At 38.4% G+C, this 20,355-nt stretch overlaps 1 protein-coding gene across 3 annotated transcripts in view; it reads left to right on the top strand.

Annotated features, from left to right (window-relative positions):
• LOC127426517 (transcription factor MafG-like) overlaps positions 1-20,355 on the top strand; it is a 58,996-nt gene that overhangs the window by 13,366 nt on the left and 25,275 nt on the right. The window lies entirely within an intron of this gene.

The following is a 20,355-nucleotide window of genomic DNA, read 5'->3' as shown; positions in this document are numbered from 1 at the left end:
TAAATTATATACCATAATACACCAACATGGGTACTTCTCACTTCAGGATATGGCACTGCCAACCACTATGCCAACTGAACACCATGGTATTAGTTTACTTTGACGATTGTTAGTTATTGTCATATCCTGTGTGATTCGAAGTGAAACCAGTTTCCCGGTTTTTTCCTGCTAATCGGTTGTGATTCGTTAATCAAACAGGGATTTAATTCCGTTAAATGTGGATCAGAAAGAAACATACTAAATTCTCATGATATCCGCGTGATTTGATATTGTCAAACGAGCGCTATTAACGGGAGGATGCTGATTCATCAATCGCTGATATTTGTTTGACGTGAGCCAGCGCGGGCACCGGGGCGTCATGGCAACACGGTACATTCGCGCACGCTGGAACGGACAGCTTTCGAGGCACAGAGAGCGCGCGTGTATGATCGTTTTAATCGATAACAATAATAAATATCATTACTGTACAAATTCGTGACACCCAATTTGTCTAAATTGTATAAATGTGTATTGATAACACAATATAACATCATAATGTAATTATATACATAATTTAATACAAGGACTCTGGACTCAGAAAGGTCAAGCATGCTTTTTTTTTTTTTTTTTTTTTTTTTTGGATTGTAAAATAATAATAATAATAATAATAATGTTCGGTTTTAAATGGCTTTTTACACTGAATCGGTAAAGCTTCCGAATGATCAGAAAGATCTGTGTTGTTTTATATCTGGTCGTGAACAATTGGATTTTAAATCAGCCCTTAGAAAGACGAACTTTGGCTATTTGCTTAACTAGACAGCATTTTTGAGCATCAGGTGCATCAGATGCATTTTGGGGAATATTACCATATGTACATATATTTATTTAAAAAAGCTGATGATACCATAGCACTTTAAAATATACCAGTGTACTGTATGATTACTGTATTCATATACAGTACTATGGTATTTACATGTTACTCCAAGGCATTTCAGAGAATACTATGGTAATACCATGGTATAGTGACGGTGTCAGATGGTATTACCATGGTATTTTGGTATATACTGTTGTACTGAATGATTACTATATTCATAAGTCATGGTATTTATATGGTACTCCAAAGCATTTCAAAGAATACTATGGTAATACCATGGTATAGATATAGTGTCAGATGGTATTACCATGGTATTTTGGTATAGACTATTGTACTAAATGATTACTATATTCATAAATCATGGTATTTACATGGTACTCCAAGGCATTTCAAAGAATACTATGGTAATACCATGGTAGAGTGATGGTGTCAGATGGTATTACCATGGTATTTTGGTATATACTGTTGTACTGAATGATTACTATATTCATAAGTCATGGTATTTACATGGTACTCCAAGGCATTTCAAAGAATACTATGGTAATACCATGGTAGAGTGATGGTGTCAGATGGTATTACCATGGTATTTTGGTATATACTATGGTAATGAATGATTACTATATTCATAAACCATGGTATTTACATGGTTCTCCAAGGCATTTCAAAGAATACTATGGTAATACCTTGGTAGAGTGATGGTGTCAGATGGTATTACCATGGTATTTTGGTATAGACTATTGTACTAAATGATTACCATATTCATAAATCATGGTATTTACATGGTTCTCCAAGGCATTTCAAAGAATACTATGGTAATACCTTGTACAATCGTTATTGAATTCTTTGACAGATTATTGTGGTACTGTGAAATTGGTCTTGTAGAGCCATTTGGACCCTTTTAAGAGCTTGTTTTACATTATTAACCGGAAATGTCCCAATAAAATTCCAGCTAATTGTGATAGTGGTGCAATTAGAGTCTGCAGTGCTGTGGTTGAGGGGTGTAATCTGATCAGGACTGTACTTAGACTGAATATTCACTGTCTCCATCTTCACTGGGCACTGACTGATGCTTATGAGCAAAAATCTGCTGATGTTTGACTCGAGAGAGCATAAACACATGTATGATTAAAGTTGTGAACAGGAGAGTTTTTGTCTTTAAGGCTTTCTGTGAAAATGCTGAGACAACTGAAAAACTGGCTCTCGCTTGACAGATGGTGTTTGCGCTGTTCCTGGTGAACTTTCTGCTCAGTGAAAGACTATAATGCCACTATGCGATGTTGCAAACGACTGTTGACGTGTCTCCCCAAGGTTACTCTTAAATAAAGGTGTAAAACGGTGTGAGCTGTTTTGAACAGTGTAAAGAATAAGATAAGGGCTGAATGCTGTTCTTGCAGCTTTCAAAATGCGACGCTTGCATCACCTAAAGAAATTTGCATTTACAGTAAGAGTTTTGCAACAGATTGCAGTTTCTCGGCTTCCTCTTTTTTTTTTTTACCAACGGGTAGTTTTTTCTCCTTGTTGTCTCTCTTCCCCCAGAAGAATATTCTTCCTCTTCTTTAGAATGACGGCAGCTGCATTAGCGATCGCAGCAGATTATGCACTGCATTCTGTGTGTGTTTGTGGCTGTTTGGTCACACCAGTTTCTCTGATGAACGCTGAGAGAAATGAGAGAGACGATGTGCTGAATTGTCATCAAAATAATGTAAAATTCTAGTATCCAATTCTTTTTGATTTCCGAGTGAAATATGACCCTCACATGTTCTTGAGGGGCGTCGTGAGATTCACCCCATTCGTCTCTCTCAGCAGGAAGTAACTCGCAGCTGCTCTGAATTTGTCTTATTTTGCCCAAACATGCTTAATTTATGAACTAGAATGAGTGAGGTAGTTTTAATAGGAATTTGTCAGTGTGAGTGATGAGTGTTTTGTCTCTGCTGGAGGACAGGTGTCCTTCAGGAAGCGGACTGTCTCTATTCTTCTGTTTAATTAATATCTCTTTCTCTCAGGCGTATGAGGACAAATGAACATTGTTCAGTATTCAGTGGCTGGTGTAAAAGCGCTGGAGATGAGCTTGAGATTTATTACCTTATGTGAGGGAATCACTGAGCTGTACACACACGTCCCCACAAATGGACGCTTAAACACTATACATCTTTTTAAACGCTGGGTTATGAAGCTCTGCTCCAGAGCGCTGGTGCTAACCCTGAATTTTAGTGCCAAAAATATACAATATGAAATGACGCAATGCTGGAATAAAAAGTGAGGTGTTTAGCCACAGACAACCCATCACAAATGAAGCAATGCTTCCCTTGTTAAATATTCAGGAGCTTTGTACAGTCGTAGAAACTTTCACATGCTGCGTTAAGGAAACTTTAGGTTTACAAATGTACAGTGCGAAATCTTAAAACCTGAAAGAAATAATTACTAATCCAAGGTGAAGTATTAACAGTGTTAAACATGGAGCGAGATACTGTAACCCAGCATTATGTTGACCCAGGGCTGTTTAATGACCCCATTAACTCTAGATAGGAGATTTGTGTCTTTTAGTTTTGTGGTCATTTCTAGTCCAGTGTTTCCCAACCTTTTTTGGATTATGAAATTTGGCTGACGATTAATTGTCAAACAAATAATTTCGATTATAATGATTAATTGTCTCTTTTAGGGCTTTCACGAATAACTGTCATATAAATTGTCATATTTCTTAAGTCTTTTTTACATATTTAACTTCAAATATATAAATCAAATAATAAAATAGGGATATATGATTTCCTTTTAAGGCTTTAAAACTATATGAATGACATGAAAAATTATGTTTTAAATATCAAAATATTTCTCAATACTTAAAATGTGTCTCTCTTTTTGGGTAACTTTAGTTTTGATCAATTTTATATTTACATTGTTGTTTTGGAACTCATTAAAAATATATATATTTAAAAAAAATATATAAAATATACACAGATGAGCCAAAACATTATGACCCCTCACAGGTAAAGCGAATAACGTTGATCATCTCCTAACAAGGTCTGGGTAGATTAGATGGTAAGTGAACAATCAGTTCTCGTAGTCAGCGTGTTGAATGCAGGAGAAATGGGCAGGAGTAAAGACCCGAGCGACTTTGATAAGGGCCAAATTGTTATGGCCAGACGACTGGGTCAGAGCATCTCTGAAACAGCTTGTGGGATGCTCCCGGTCAGCAGTGGGGAGTACCTACCGACAGTGGTCTTAGGAGGGACAAACCACAAACCGTCGACAGGGTGTTGGGTGCCCAAGGCTCATCAGTTCAAACTGACAGAAGGTCTACTGTGGCACAAGTCACAGAAAATTTTAACGATGGTTATGGGAGGAATGTGTCACATCACACAGTGCATCGCAGCTTGCAGTGTATGGGGCTACGCAGCTGCAGACCGGTTTGCGTTCACTATCAAAGGTTATATTTGTTTGTTTATATTTTCACGGGAGTTTGGTGTGAGCCTCTGCTGACGGCACGTGCATCAGAGCTCTTGAGAAGTGCTTCACATGCTTTTCCGGAGAGGAGCTGATCTGGCAGTGTTTCCCAAAAGCATCGTAAGCCTAAGTAGATCATCGAAACCATGGGCGCCAATGGCCTCTATGATCAACTTAAGGCCCAGGTATACTTGGTTTTTTCGCGTTCCAGATTTGATCGCCCCCGGCCAACCGCATTGCCTTTGTGAGTATACTTTTCTGACCGTGAACGAATAGGAATGCATTTGATGCATGCACACTACAAATGCTTTGTGGCACTCTTTTAGAACAGTCAGTGGCCAGCACATGCGTAGACGACGCGCACAGACGAGGACTGCGTGCACGAGTCACCCATTTGAGTTTTTTACCTTAAAGCGCTATGAAGGAAGTCAAAAATCTCAAACAGTTAGGCAGCCCGACATTTTAACCACCACTGATAATGAAAACAGCTAAAACACTGTGTCATGTACCAACAGTTTTGTGAAATGTGTTTTAAACTACACATCATTACCCGTAATAAAATTCTGTTCGATTGATGCTTAATATTAGGAAAAAAACGTCCATGTTTGCCTTCAGGTATGAATATATTCTCTATAGAGATGACTTAAATTATTAAGAGCCCAATAAAGTGTTTATTTTTCTTGGATATTTTTTTTGTTGCATTGCTTTAAGAAGATGTTGAGTTTCTTGAGGAAAGTTAATAATAATAATACTAGCGGTGGGAATCACAAGGTAACTGGCAATACGATATAATATCGATATTTAGGTCATGATACGATATTATTGTGATTCTTTATTTTTGGTGGATTGCAATTCAAAACTACGAGATATATGGTGATATTTCACTCAGTGTTTCTCATTTGTCTTCATCGGATTAAGAGAACTGTTTCCAAATCACCAGATGCATTGTTAAATTTATATAAAAGGCCAGTTTATTTCCTATTAGCCATAAGCATATAAGACCATAACTGCTCCCTATTTCTGTGGTTAGGACAGTGTAGCTAGTCTTTCTAAAAATAAAATTAGAGAATTTATGAATCGTTAGTAGCCTAAACATTTAAATTATTTATTACAACAGTTTCAATACACAAAAGTATAATAGATTTCACCTAAAAGGTTAGCCTATTTTATATGATATTAAATATATCATATAAAATCTGATAAAGATTTGGCGTGCAAATATCGATGCAATGTCACGTGGATAAATATCATGATACTTTCACATATCGATATTTTTTCCCACCTCTAAATAATACTGGTCAACAACATCAGACTGAAATGTGGCATTATGGGAAATTTAGCATTATGTTAAGGTTTTTTTTTTTTTTTTGGTTTGTTTTTTTAACTGTCAAGTTCTAAATAAATAAAATTATATAAGAGGAAGTAGTGTATATAAAGTATTTAATTAACTGACTCGATTATTCAAAAATTGGCTTTACAATATGGTTAATATATAAACATATTTTTTATAGATTGTTTTAGAAAAATGTAACTATATCCTGATATTAGTGTTGTCAAAAGTATCAGTACTTTAGTACCAAGTCGATACTAAAATAAAACAGATGTAATGGTACCAGTGTTTCTGCAGTACCAGTAGTACCGACTCGATACGATACCAGCGTGCAGTATGACTGACACACGACTGCTTTAAAATGCTCACAGGCTTATTTTGAGTGCATGCTCTGTTACTCCTTTTACACTGAAATGGACAATGAATCAAATTAAAATCGTGATGTCCTAGTGTGATTTATTAAACCGCTAACGGCTGCAATCTTAGCGTGGATGAGCTGCCTACTTTTAAATCCGACTGCTCATCCACTAGAAACTCCACAGACATTGAGAATCATTCACGTTGTACGAGATGACAGAGCAGAGCGCTAATCTACTGTAAACCACGCAGCACATGTAAAATATGTATATAATTTAATCTCAGCTCAGCTTTATTTATATCTCATTTAAAACAGTTGACCAAAGTGCTTCACAGTAATACAATTTAAAACATAACATTTCAAAATTACCACTTACACAAACACCAGTAATCTAACATACAAACACACCAAAACTGTGTCCTACATTTCATTTGTCAGACTCAAAGGCCAGTGTAAAGAGATGAGATTTCAGACATGACTTACATTTTCAATGATCACGCTGGACCGTGACGTGAACGGTTTATCCGGAAAAGTGAAGCTTCCGGCAAAAAACACTTGTCATAATAAAAGCACGATTCGGAATAAAATCTAGATGCCTGAAATTGAATAAAAATATATTACAACTGTATAGTAAAATGTAATATTCACTGTAATAAGAATAATAATAATTAATCAAAAAATCACAAGCAAGACAGCTGTTGAATAAAAGTTTTACTTTCACTTGTTAAAAGTTTTAAGAATTTATTGATTAGACATTTTGATGATGAAATTAAACTTTATTATAACTATAATTATTAAAATTATTAGTAAATAATTAAAAATAACTACATGGGTGTGTTCAATAACACATTGTCATATTAGCATATTTTTGCTGTGGTATTGAAATTGGTATCGAGAACTGTGAAATTTCACTGGTAACGGTAACGACTACTGAAATTTTAGTACCGTGACAACACTACCTGATATATATCGTTACTGTGATATAAATTACTCATATCATGATATAAGATTTTGATAGAAATGAAAGCATTTTTTCACAATACAATAGCATTTTGGACACACCAACGCAGAACTATAAATGCAAACATGCGTTGGCCAATACGCGGAGCCTACGCCGTAGGGTCGAGGCAGAAGTATAAACCGGCCATTTCATGTGACGCATGTCCCAGGCATAATAAACAGGAGCAGATATACTGTACGAAGAGTGGAGACTTCACCCGCAAGCGATGAGCCAGGTGTGGGAGAGATACGGGCAAGGTGCCATATCTCTTCGTGTTGCCTGAAAAAGCTCACTCACTCTCATCTGAACCAGTGTCAAAAGTGAAACCGTGTGAGAGAGACTGAACGACAGCCAGAGAAAACAATAGTTTTGATATTTTAAACTTCAGCATTCAATTATATTTTTATGTATAGTACCTAATAATGTATTAGCAATGTACACGTATGTTTCTCTTGCCATTAAAGCTTGATATGAATTTAATCTGCCCATTTGACCCTACTATTAAAAAATATTCAAATTTAATTTTTGTTTTCAATTGCCTGTTGAGATAAATGAAAACTTCTTGATATGTCTCACCCAAGCTTCCTGTTTCAATAGGAAATGTGTCAACACAGGACTCATCAAGATTAACAATGTAGTGTGAAGAGCCCAACAGAGCAGCAATAGTTGTTTGATGTTTGTGAGTAAATTACACTCATGCTTAGTGTATGAATTCACACACACACTCAGTGGTGTTGAGGTGTGTGTAGGTGGATCTGGGTTCGAGTGGCGGGTTGATGAAACTAAAGGAAAGACGTTGAGAAATTTGTCTAGTGATTGTAATTAACTTTATTTAAAAACAATAGAGGTCTGTGATATTTTTCTCATCTTGATAGTGGAGTAAACGTGTGTGTAATATGAAGGTTATTTAAGGTGTGTGTTTCACATTGTGGTGATGCTGAATGAACTGAGTTCAAAACCACATATGACAGAAAATAAAAAGTTTTCTAAGAGTGAAAGTGAAAAAGAAAGAAAGAGAAAACAAGGTATGGAGGAAGTGTGTGTGTGTGTGTGTGTGTGTGTGTGTGTGGATCTTTTGGGGGCGGGGGTGGGGGCTCTTTGAGCAAATGATGAAATAGGGTGTAAGACACTCAAGTATAATAACACACACACACACATAAACAGTGGCATAGTTTTAAAAAGATACCACGGGAATTAAACAGTCCTCTGCAGCTCACATCATGAAATACAACTGCAATTTGTACTATTAGTGTATATGAGCAGAAAAAGGACAAAAAGAAAAGTAGATTTTGTACATTTTCGGAAGTAAATGTGAGTGCATTGCTATGTGGTTGCTAGGGTGTTCTGAGTGGTTACTGGTAGAGGTAGACCGATATATCAGTTTTAATGATTAATCGGTCCCAATAGTTGCTTTTTTGGAACTATAAGTTATCGGCAAAAATCTATGCCGATAGTTGCTGATTGTTGTTTTTTTTTTTTTATTCCTCCATGTTCCTCTAAAAAAAAAGTACGTTTTATAAATTGAAGCGAGGGCATGCAAACAAAAACAAAACAAAAAAGTGGGAGGAGGGAGCTGTTGTAAATATCTCATCGGGCTTAATATCCTGTCCTGTGCATTCTCGATAAGCACTCTTCACCCAAATAAGTGTCATTCAACCTTCCCTTGGATAGCGCTACTGCTGTTTCAGCGCTTGCATGCTGCTTTCCACTTTGACTCGCAGCACGCGCAGAAAAAATGTGCTCTCCTACTAGCGAAGTATCAAGGAGAACCCCTTCGGTGGTGGGTATTATTCTATAAATGTGGTTTATGAGGACATTTCTAGTGTCCCCATTATTCAAATTGCTTATAAAACATACTAAACGATGTTTTATCGAAAATGTAAAAATGCAGAAAGTTTTTTGTGAGGGTTAGGTTTAGGGGTAGGGTTAGGGTTAGGGGATAGAATCTATAGTTCATACAGTATAAAAATCATTATGTCTATGGAGAGTCCTCATAATGATAGCTGCACCAACATGAGTGTGTGTGTGTGTGTGTGTGTGAGTGAGTGAGTGCGCGAGTGTGCGAGTGCGAGAGTGTGCGTGCGAGTGACTGTGTGTGTATGCAAGTGAGTGTGCGTGTGCGTGTGAGTGTGCGAGTGAGTGTGTGTGTGTGCTTGAGTGTGCGTGTGTGTGTGTGAGAGAGCACATCTGGGCAATGACAATGTGATTTCTGATGGTATCAAACAGTAATATCATGGTACTTTGATAAACAGTTACCATATTTATTTACCATTCTGTATTTGCATGGTGCTTCAAAATACTTCAAAGAATACCATGTTACTACCATGGTAAATTAATGTAAATTATTGTATGATTACCATATTCATATACTATTGTATTTACATGGTGCTTCAAGGTAATTAAAAAAATACCATGGTACTTCGCTATATGATTACCATATTCATACAGTTGCAATCAAAATGATTCAACCCCCCTGACCAGCAATACATTCTGGTGATGTGAATTAAAATACATCAACTAAAACCTCAGTAAACAGTCTAAGTACGTTTTTAATACACATTTCAGTGGTTTTGAGGACAAAGAGTTCAGTTTACTCAAATTTTAAAATAAGAAATAACTAAATTCTCTCCACATATATATAAAAAAAAAAATATTCAACCCCCAAAGTCAATAATTTGTGGAGCACCCTTTAACCTTAATAACAGCAAATAAATGTTTCAGGTAAGTGTTCTCAGGCTTCAGACACCTCTCTGTTAGAATCTTTACACATTTCTCATGAGCAAAAGCTTCCAGCTCATTGACATTCTTTGGTTTCTGTGCTGCCACTGCTTCCTTGAAATCCCAACAAAGGTTTGCAGTGGGATTTTAATGATGGACTGAAAGGGCCATTTAAGGACATTCCACGACCTACCCTGAACCAGATTTTGGACAACTTGGATGTATCCTTGGTGTTATTGTCGTGATGGAAATTCCAGTGATCACCGAGCTTCAATTTATACAATTTTCATGCCAAAATGGCCTGATACCTGAAAGAATCCATGGTGTCAGTCACATAGTCAGGATAGCCGTTTCCTGCCGCCGCAAAACACCCCCATAACAGGACTGACCCACCTCCATGCTTGACTGTGGGGATGGTGTCGTTCTTGTCATCACCTTGTCATCTTACTCCAGACGTACTGCTGACCCATGGGTCTAAAACTCATTTTCAGTTTAGTGTCATACGTCTATAAAACTTTCTTCCAGGACTCCACAGGTCTTTCCTAATTACTTCTTGTATATTCAAGTCAACATTTCCCTTGAAGTTTTGCTTTCTTCCACACCCCAAGAAGGTTGCTGTTGTACCATATTTAAAAATTGAATGAATGGGGGTTGAATAATTTCGATTGCAACAGTATAGCTTACTACTGTATTAACATAGTACATTCAGGTAATGGTACATGTCCAAAAAACATGGTAATGACATGGTACTTTTTTATGTGTTTTCATGTAGGCTAATACGTGTTTTGATACTCTTTTGGTTGGAAAATGTGTTTACCTGCATAAGTCGTTTACAAGCTGCAAACATGTTGAACTTTATAAAGACTTTCTTCATCACTGGCAAACGATAGGACGCATTCGCAAGTTTCGTTCCATTGATTGTAGATCCACTGCAACCAGCGTTATCTTTATTTACATGTTATAAAATACTCCATGAGCTTATTGGCAAGTGAGAGCGTGCTGAAATGATTCAGCAGAGCGCACAAGCTTTCTGAGTCATTCAGATTGAATCGCGAACCAGTTCAGACCGCTTTCCTATCACGTGTGACCGATTCATTTAAAGAACTGACTCAGATGAGCAATTCATTTGTGATCGGTCATCTTTAGTTTTGATTCAAAACTGGTGATAGGAAACACCAGGTACAAGGCATTTCTCAACGCTACACCATTATCTAGTCAAAAATAAAGCTTCGCTACTGAAAAGCTACTTGATTTAAAAACTAGTGAAGCTACCACCTCGCTACTCAGAAAAGTAGTTGAGCTAATAGCTTTACTATTTGTAACGAAGCTACTGCGCATCACTGTAAATGTACAGTGTTATAACAGATAAATGACATAAATAAAGAAATACAAATATAATGGAGTGTATTTTAAACCTTCTTTTAAAAACTCTAATATTTAAAAGATTGTTTCCCTTTCATTGTGGATGACAGACAAACAACATCTCTTTTAAAGAGAAAATAAGGCTTTGACATCATATATTTACACTTGTGCTCGTCTTCTTACGACTTGAGAGACTTCAGAAGACATGACGACGTTTCCGGTAAGGGAACATAGTGAGCAACGATGCTCCCTGGTTTTTATGGTGCATTGTGGGATTTTTTTAGGGAGTGAACGTTTCAGTGCCCGATTAACTGATCAGTGCCCTGACTACTGAACTAGAGAACTGATTGAGACGCATCCTGCGTTGTCCTCTTCAGTCAGCTCTGTGTGAGCGAGCGGCGCCCTCTAGTGGGTGTGTTAGACATATAGGTGCACAGCAAAATTACATGATCCAAGGTTTACCATATTACAGTTCAAACCGCAAAGCTTGTCAAAAGATCCCTTCCCAAATGTTGGCTAGAGATGCAGCAAGCTTGAAACATGTCACAGACCAAAACAGATAAAAGCAATAGTCAGCGATCTACCTGAGGCAATGCAAGTGTCAGATGACAGAATACCAGAAAAGGCATATTAAATCTTTAATGTAACTTGCAGCAAAGACTAAAGAAGCTTAAAAAGTTCCCAATTTCATAACTTCTGCATTATATTTGGGTGGTGTTGTGCTGACCAATAGCAACGTGTTTCTCAAGAATTAATTTAAGGAAATATGAAATAAATGAAACGTTTTGTCTGCTATCTTTATTAGTCAGGTACATTTCTAGAAACTGCTTAAGTGCTTTAATTGTTGGGGGGTGTCGCTGTCTTTGCCCGGTACTTTTTCCTGCTTTTTTTGTCCTTTGCCGATCATAAGCCTGCATATAGAAACATCCCTCATCAGCACATACAGTGCATCCGGAAAGTATTCACAGCGCTTCACTTTTTCTACATTTTGTTATGTTACAGCCTTATTCCAAAATTGATTAAATTCATTATTTTCCTCAAAATTCTACAAACAATACCCCATAATGGCAATGTGAAAGAAGTTTGTTTGAAATCTTTGTAAATGTATTAAAAAAACAAAACAAAACAAAAATCACATGTACATAAGTATTCACAGCCTTTGCTCAATACTTTGTTGAAGCACCTTTGGCACCAATTACAGCCTCAAGTCTTTTTGAATATGATGCTACAAGCTTGGCACACCTATTTTTGGGCAGTTTCTCCCATTCTTCTTTGCAGGACCTCTCAAGCTCCATCAGGTTGGATCGGGAGCGTCGGTGCACAGCCATTTTCAGATCTCTCCAGAGATGTTCAATCGGGTTCAAGTCTGGGCTCCGGCTGGGCCACTCAAGGACATTCACAGAGTTGTCCCGGAGCCACTCCTTTGTTATCTTGGCTGTGTGCTTAGGGTCGTTATCCTGTTGGAAGATGAACCTTCGCCCCAGTCTGAGGTCCAGAGCGCTCTGGAGCAGGTTTTCATCAAGGATGTCTCTGTACATTGCTGCATTCATCTTTCCCTCGATCCTGACTAGTCTCCCAGTTCCTGCCGCTGAAAAACATCCCCACAGCATGATGCTGCCACCACCATGCTTCACTGTAGGGATGGTATTGGCCAGGTGATGAGCGGTGCCTGGTTTCCTCCAGACATGACGCTTGCCATTCAGGCCAAAGAGTTCAATCTTTGTTTCTCATGGTCTGAGAGTCCTTCAGGTGCCTTTTGGCAAACTCCAGGCGGGCTGTCATGTGCCTTTTACTGAGGAGTGGCTTCCGTCTGGCCACTCTACCATACAGGCCTGATTGGTGGAGTGCTGCAGAGATGGTTGTTCTTCTGGAAGGTTCTCCTCTCTCCACAGAGAAACACTGGAGCTCTGTCAGAGTGACCATCGGGTTCTTGGTCACCTCCCTGACTAAGGCCCTTCTCCCCCTATCGCTCAGTTTGGCCGGGCAGCCAGCTCTGGGAAGAGTCCTGGTGGTTCCAAACTTCTTCCATTTACGGATGATGGAGGCCACTGTGCTCATTGGGACCTTCAATGCTGCAGAAATATTTCTGTACCCTTCCCCAGATCTGAGCCTCGATACAATCCTGTCTCGGAGGTCTACAGACAATTCCTTGGACTTCATGGCTTGGTTTGTGCTCTGACATGCACTGTTAACTGTGGGACCTTATATAGACAGGTGTGTGCCTTTCCAAATCATGTCCAATCAACTGAATTTACCACAGGTGGACTCCAATCAAGTTGTAGAAACATCTCAAGGATGATCAGTGGAAACAGGATGCACCTGAGCTCAATTTTGAGTGTCATGGCAAAGGCTGTGAATACTTATGTACATGTGATTTGTTTAGTTTTTTATTTTTAATAAATTTGCAAAGATTTCAAACAAACTTCTTTCACGTTGTCATTATGGGGTATTGTTTGTAGAATTTTGAGGAAAATAATGAATTTAATCCATTCTGGAATAAGGCTGTAACATAACAAAATGTGGAAAAAGTGAAGCGCTGTGAATACTTTCTGGATGCACTGTACATTGTGTCTCCAACTTCATATTGTGAATAATAATAATGTACATGCTATAAAAAGCTTAATTTGGTAAATATTAAATATAGAGCACTGTAATGAAACCAAGTCTCTGGCATTTCAAAGTAAGAGTCCGTGGTGTGTTTCAGACGTGTTTAGAAATCTTCTTCTTTTTCTGATTATTATTTGGACTTTGGTTGACAATATACTAAATCTGGAATTTTATTAATTTTAGACTCTGGCCTCTATGCCTGTGCCGACACATGTAACGTTATATGAATCAGTTCTAAAAACTATCGGCCAATTAATCGGTTATTGGCCTTTTCCACCACCTTAGTTATCTGTATCGTCAAAATCCACTATCGGTCGACCTCTAGTTGCCAGGATGTTGCTAAACGGTTGCTATCATGTTCAGGGTGGTTACTGGGGTGTTCTGGGTGGTTGCTTATTGGCTCAAGTTGATATTCTGGTCTCTAGATTTTACTCGTGTTCTTTCTTCAATGTAAGTCTAATGGACTTTTTCACCTGTTTTATCGTCCTGCACCAGGTGAAATAAGTGTGATCTCTTAGCTCACCTCTCCTTAAAAACACACATGATTTGAGGTGATCATTCATGTCTGGAGCACAAACTGAATTTAATAGTGTTGTTAGAGGTTCGAATCACTGTGATTAATAGTAATAGTGATGCTTGACTTACAAGTTTAGTGGCGATGAAACACAAATCTCAAACCAGTGTTGAATTATGGTGCTTTATGAATGTATTTCATTCTTGCATTACCAGATTTACAAATAAAGTTTTGAAAGATAATCGTCAAAGGTTCATATTTAGGGAAAACGTCTTGGAAATGAATTTGCTGGAGTTTGTGTTCAGTGAAGTATGGATATTTCTAATGACTTCTCTACTTTATTGGAGTTGTTGATGGCGTTCTCGCTCTGCCTGCAGTCAAGTACAGGACGTTGTCTTCGAGTTGCATCATCTTGGCTGTGCTTTGCTGCAGTTTGTACCCGCAGTGTCGAAGTGTTGCTCGCTCTTGCAATCTCCACACGCCCCAAATGAATCTCAGAACGAGTGAAATCAAGACTGAAGCGGAGAAACCTTGTCTAAAAATGAGTTAATATGAGTTTTACCTTTTTAGGCATATGTGGCATCTCACTTTGATTTAGTTGCAGAGAAATGGCGCCTTCATTTAATGTTTGTGCATTAGTTTGCACTCAAGAGCTGAAATGTTTGTGGTGGTGTTTTTGAAAGCTAATGGCATTATGAAGATAAGAAAGCTCATGTCCACACTAATATGTCTTTAGACAAACACTACAGAGATTGTGCTCCACTGAACGGTCAAAAATGAGTGTAAGAGTTGTTTTGTGATAAAGACAGACAGACGTCATCATCTAGTGTCCAAACCAAATTCAAATGAAGTGAAGTTACATGGAGAAACGGTGAGTTTGGACTTGGAAGACTCTCTGTGAAATGTCACCTCTCACAAACCGTCAAGAGTTGTAATGATTACATTTCTCATATTTTTTGTTTAGTAGCTTTATGCCAGAAATGTCTCGCCATATAATTATGCCAGCTAAATGTTTGATGGCTAAGGTAAAAGTAAAAAAAAAAATAAAAACACGTGAGAGGCCGTTCACAGCAAATGAGTGCAGCATTTTTAAGACGCCCTATCACGTCGAGCTTCTTTGATTAATTTACAATGTTTACATTAGCGAGGGTCATACTGTTGTTTGTACACTGTAATTTAATAATGCATTATTTTGCTAATACATTTCTAAAAAATGTACTAAATGATTTATTTTTATTTTGTTTTTATTTATTTATTTTTTAATGGATTTATGGCAGAAATGTCTTGCCACCTGGTTATGACAGATTTTCACTAGCTTAACGTTTGATGTTAAAGTTGCTAAAGTAAAAGTTTGTAGAAAACACTTAAGCAGCTTTTCACACCGGATGTGTTTTAGCATCTGCTTTGAATTGTTTTTCTTTGTAAATATGCGCTAGGCAAACGCCTTTGACCGTTATATAAGAACCGTGTTTGTAAGACGCCGTGTTAAGTCCTGGGTAGCTCAGCGAGTACTTACGCTGACTGTCACCCCTGGAGTCGTGAGTTCGAATCCAGGGCGTGCTGAGTGACTCCAGCCAGGTCTCCTAAGCAACCAAATTGGCCCGGTTGCTAGGGAGGGTAGAGTCACATGGGGTAACCTCCTCGTGGTCACTATAATGTGGTTCGCTCTCGGTGGGGCGCGTGGTGAGTTGTGTGTGGATCGCGGAGAGTAGCATGAGCCTCCACATGCTGTGAGTCTCCGCGGTGTCATGCACAATGAGTCACATGATAAGATGCGTGGATTGATGGTCTCAGACGCGGAGGCAACTGAGACTTGTCCTCCGCCACCCGGATTGAGGTAACCGCACCACCACGAGGACTTATAGCGCATTGGGAATTGGGCATTCTAAATTGGGGAGAAAAAAGGAAAAAAACAATAAACAAATAAGAGTGCAAGACGGAACAGCCATAGACCTGCACCTAAGGGGCTGTTTACACTGAATGCTTTTGCGTCCATCCATACAGTTTTCCAATTGTTTTCCTATGTAAACATGCGCAAGACAGACGTCTTTTGACCTTTTAGCGGTATATTTTTAGATGCCATGTCAACACAAAAAGATCTTTAACTTTTAAAAACGCATCTCGAGACACATGCGTTCTGTTACACTGTATATGTTGCGCTGTATCAAGCCTTTTTTAGTGCAAGACGAATTGCCAAATCTCACTGCTATTTTTATTGCAAGGATAAAATAATAAAACATTCATGTAAAGGTGTTCTTTTTCTGACCACGCACAAGAAACCCTGAATTCAATACAAAAATGTATGTGTAATGTACATTATTTCACATGTATTTATAGCACTGTACCTTGTGTTATATTATACAGGCATTAAAAAAAGAGAAGCTGGGTTCGGGAGTTCATTTAGAATATACTCTATTTAAAATACATGCATACATATGAAGACAGGAACGTATGCTACAGCCCTCTTAACTCATCTCACTCGCACAAAAAACACAGATTCTATATTCCTCTAAATGTATCAAAAACATGGAAAGAACATATGAAACAGTTATGCCAAATTAGGTAAATAACTGCCTTAGCTGTGTTAAATTTATTAATCTCATGCATTGACAGCTGAACACTTAAAGGCCAATGCAGTACACCAGAATAAATGGAAGGGGTGAAATTGTTTTTCATTTTATTCGTTACGGTCTTGGTGTGAATAGAATTTTTGTCTTGGAAATTTGTCACAAATTTGGTGTGAATAGGCCTTCATTTTAAAAAATCCAACTTCAATTTTGTCAGATAAACTCAGTTTTAAAAGTTGATTGAACTATTTAATGTACAAAAAGTTGAGATTACTTCAAACAATCAATAAAGTCAGATTTTATGCCATTTAAGTTTTTAAGCAACTTCAAATTTTAAACAGTGAGCACATACAATGTCAAGTTTGACAAGGAATATTTTCTTATTTAATATAATGAAGTCACCACAGGGTGATTAGTGTTCGCTTTGATAACTTTTAGAAGTAAATAACTAAAGAAGTTTTAAGTAATTGTTACCAACACAACTTTTTAAGTTGGACCAATTACTTGGTATCTTGGTGGGGCTGACACATGATCTTATGTAGAAATGTAGATTTGCATTTGCAATTAAGGTCAGTGTACTTAATGCAAGTTTATTGAAATTAGATATACTATATACAACTAAATACAATAGTTTGCTGAACTTATTGTTTTGAGTTAATGGAACTTACAATCCGACTTGAATGGCGAAGTCAATACAACTAATTTACTTGAAGTTGAGTAAACTCAAAAGTGCTTTGCAGCTGGTTGCTTTAGTTTTTTAAGTTTATTGAACTTTTTATTTTTTACAGTGTATATAAACTGAGTCTACATAAAGGCCATCACATTTTTATCATTTCACATATTATTATTTATAACATGTGGTGAAAGTTGGCTTATAAAATGCGCTCTGTCGGACGCACATACACACCTACTGGTCTGATAAGCTTCTGAGTTTCTTGTACCGCTTCCCATTTTCTTTCCACCATAAAATCAGATCCTCGTCCATTGGTTTGCATGACTCCAACAAGAACCGAATATCAACACAGTATAATTTAATAAGAATCAAAATATTACATTGATGACACACATCCACAGCGCCCCCAGTGGACTCAATTGTAACTGCAATATTTGGTGAGAAATTCAGAGGAAATTTACAGTATAACTCAGCGCTGCTTACAGCGGACAAACGTGCAAAGAAAAATCAATTTGTGATATTCAAGTCGTGTTTTTAATAGTCGGCCAGCTGGTCCAGAACGAGTACTTGATTAGTTGATTGCTAAAAAAAATTCTAAAAATGTTACTGTAAGAGGGGTGGTTAAAATGGGAAAGGAGGAGGCGGGAACCGGATGAACCATCAAAGTAATATTTAATGAAATCTTAAACAAAAAGACACAAACATAAACACACACACACGGCAGCTGCATGTGGCTCTCTGTCTCTCGAACTGCCACATCCGGCATTGCCTCGGCTGATTAGCCCGATTGGGGCCTGGGAGTGCGCACTCACGGCACGGCCCCACACTCCTCCTCGTCACACTCCTCCCTTCTTTGCCTCAGGCCAGGGAACCCCCCGCATGATGTACATCCCCCCCCCCACTCCTTTCGGCTGCACCTGCCGGCAGACTTTCCCCACCTTCCTCAAGACCTGAGAGGGAAACAAGGGGAGGGAAAACGGGAGAGGGAAAGAGTGAGGCAGAGTGATATTGAGAGAGAGAGAGGAGAGAGAGAAAAAAATATGCTCGCCAGTTCCCAGATACGCCGTCGCCTGGTCCTCGAGCACTCCTCCATCCTCTGGCGGATGATTGCCACTCCTCCCAGGGTGGACAGCAGCAAGTCCTCCAACCCCTGGAAGATGGAATGCCCCTCCGTGATCTGTCGGCCGGTAGCGAACCCCTCCTCCCCTCGCGGACGGGCTACGGCTGCTCCTTTGGGCAAACGGCAGTGGCGAGGACTCCATGACAGCACATCCCTCCTCCCTCCTGGGTTTCGGGACCAATGTAACAATATAAAGGACGGGCAAGGAGGAGGCGGGAACCGGACAAACCATCACAGTAATATTTACAGTAATATTTAAAAGTCACAAACATAAACGCACACACGGCAGCTGCGTGTGGCTCTCTCTCTCTCTCTAACTGCTGTATCCGGCTCATCTTTATTCCTCTTTTTGCTAATTAGCCTGATTGAGGCCTGGGCTTGCCCCGCCCCACCTTCCTCCTTGTCACAGTTACTCCCTAACTTGTACCCTTATTTGGTGCTTGGCAAGTGTTCATTTAGCATTAACTTTGAATCAGAACAGTGATGCATTACTGTCCACTCACTCAACACCTTTTTGACCGAACCTGATGCAGCCCACAGGGAACAAACAAACAGTCTCCCTCTTTTTTCTTTGCGTTTCTCTTTCTACTGTATCTCTCTCTCTCTCTCTTTGCCATGTTCTCTGAGTTATTTATGTGCTTGTGCTGACCTGTGACAGAGCATGCAGGGGAAATAAGATTTAGTTAACTTATCTGCGTCTGCCTCTGAGAACCAAATTAACCCACAAGTCTATCTGCTGGAAAAAGCCCTTACTATAAAGAACAGCCACTTCCTGAGTGAGCACTTTTTCTGCTGTGCTGAGGAGTTTCTCTTACACTACCTGAGAAGTGTTTGTCTCCTCCAGCGCTCGAGCATCTCTCGCTCACACTCACACTCGTTTCATTGCACCTTTGACTAAAGATGCTGTTTTCTACACTTTTACTTTTCAGTCTCTTGTAGTTTCTTTATGAAAACATTGACACCTCATTTTCCTCCCCATCTTTTATTGTCCTGTTCTTTAATGTAGTTTTGTCATTTGTTCATTGTCTTTTTCATTTCTGTTGATTTCTGCTGTTTTGGGTTCTTCAGCTGAACACCGAGGCGACTTACACCTTTTTATTTCCATTCTTTCATATTAACATGTACGATTATGACCGCTTGTTCTATTTGTATAGTGGATTTTGAGATACCAATAACTAATGTGGTTGAAAACACTGATAACCGACTAATCGGCCAATAGTTTTTAAAATCGCTTTATAGAATGTTTAAAACACAGAGGCTACAAGAGATCAAAATGAATAAAGTCCCAGATGCAGCTTATTATTCAACCAAAATCCCAATAATAACCAGAAAAAATATATGAAGATTTGGCGCATAAAGTGGGATTTTTAACTTTAAATAAGCACAAAATACACCTGGGACTCTTATTTTGAAATGATTGGAATTTGGCTCCGTTACAGTGCTCTATATTTAAGTATTTACCAAATTAAACTGTTTGTAGCCCATATATTCACTAGGGTATAAAAATATGAATTAATATTGTCAATGGTTTTTATTTCACCTCTAGAGGCTGCTGTTGTACTGTAGACGCTAGCAATGCCAAGGTCATGGGTTCAATTCCCAGGGAACACAAACTGATAAAATGTATACCTTGAAAGCACTGTAAGTCGATTTTGGATAAAAGTGTCTGTTAAATAGGGCTGGGTGATGTATCGAATAGTCACGATATTACTGCGATAATTTGGCTGTGAGGAGAGGAAGAATTACACAGATCACAGTCCAGATGCACTCTAAACTTTCCAAACAGCTTCAGCTGATGTAGATCACAAAGTA

The sequence above is a fragment of the Myxocyprinus asiaticus genome, chromosome 35 (assembly GCF_019703515.2).
Source record: "Myxocyprinus asiaticus isolate MX2 ecotype Aquarium Trade chromosome 35, UBuf_Myxa_2, whole genome shotgun sequence".
In the NCBI taxonomy this organism is placed as follows: Eukaryota; Metazoa; Chordata; class Actinopteri; order Cypriniformes; family Catostomidae; genus Myxocyprinus; species Myxocyprinus asiaticus.
Note: the sequence above shows the minus strand (reverse complement) of the source record. Positions and strands in the feature narration are given on the sequence as shown.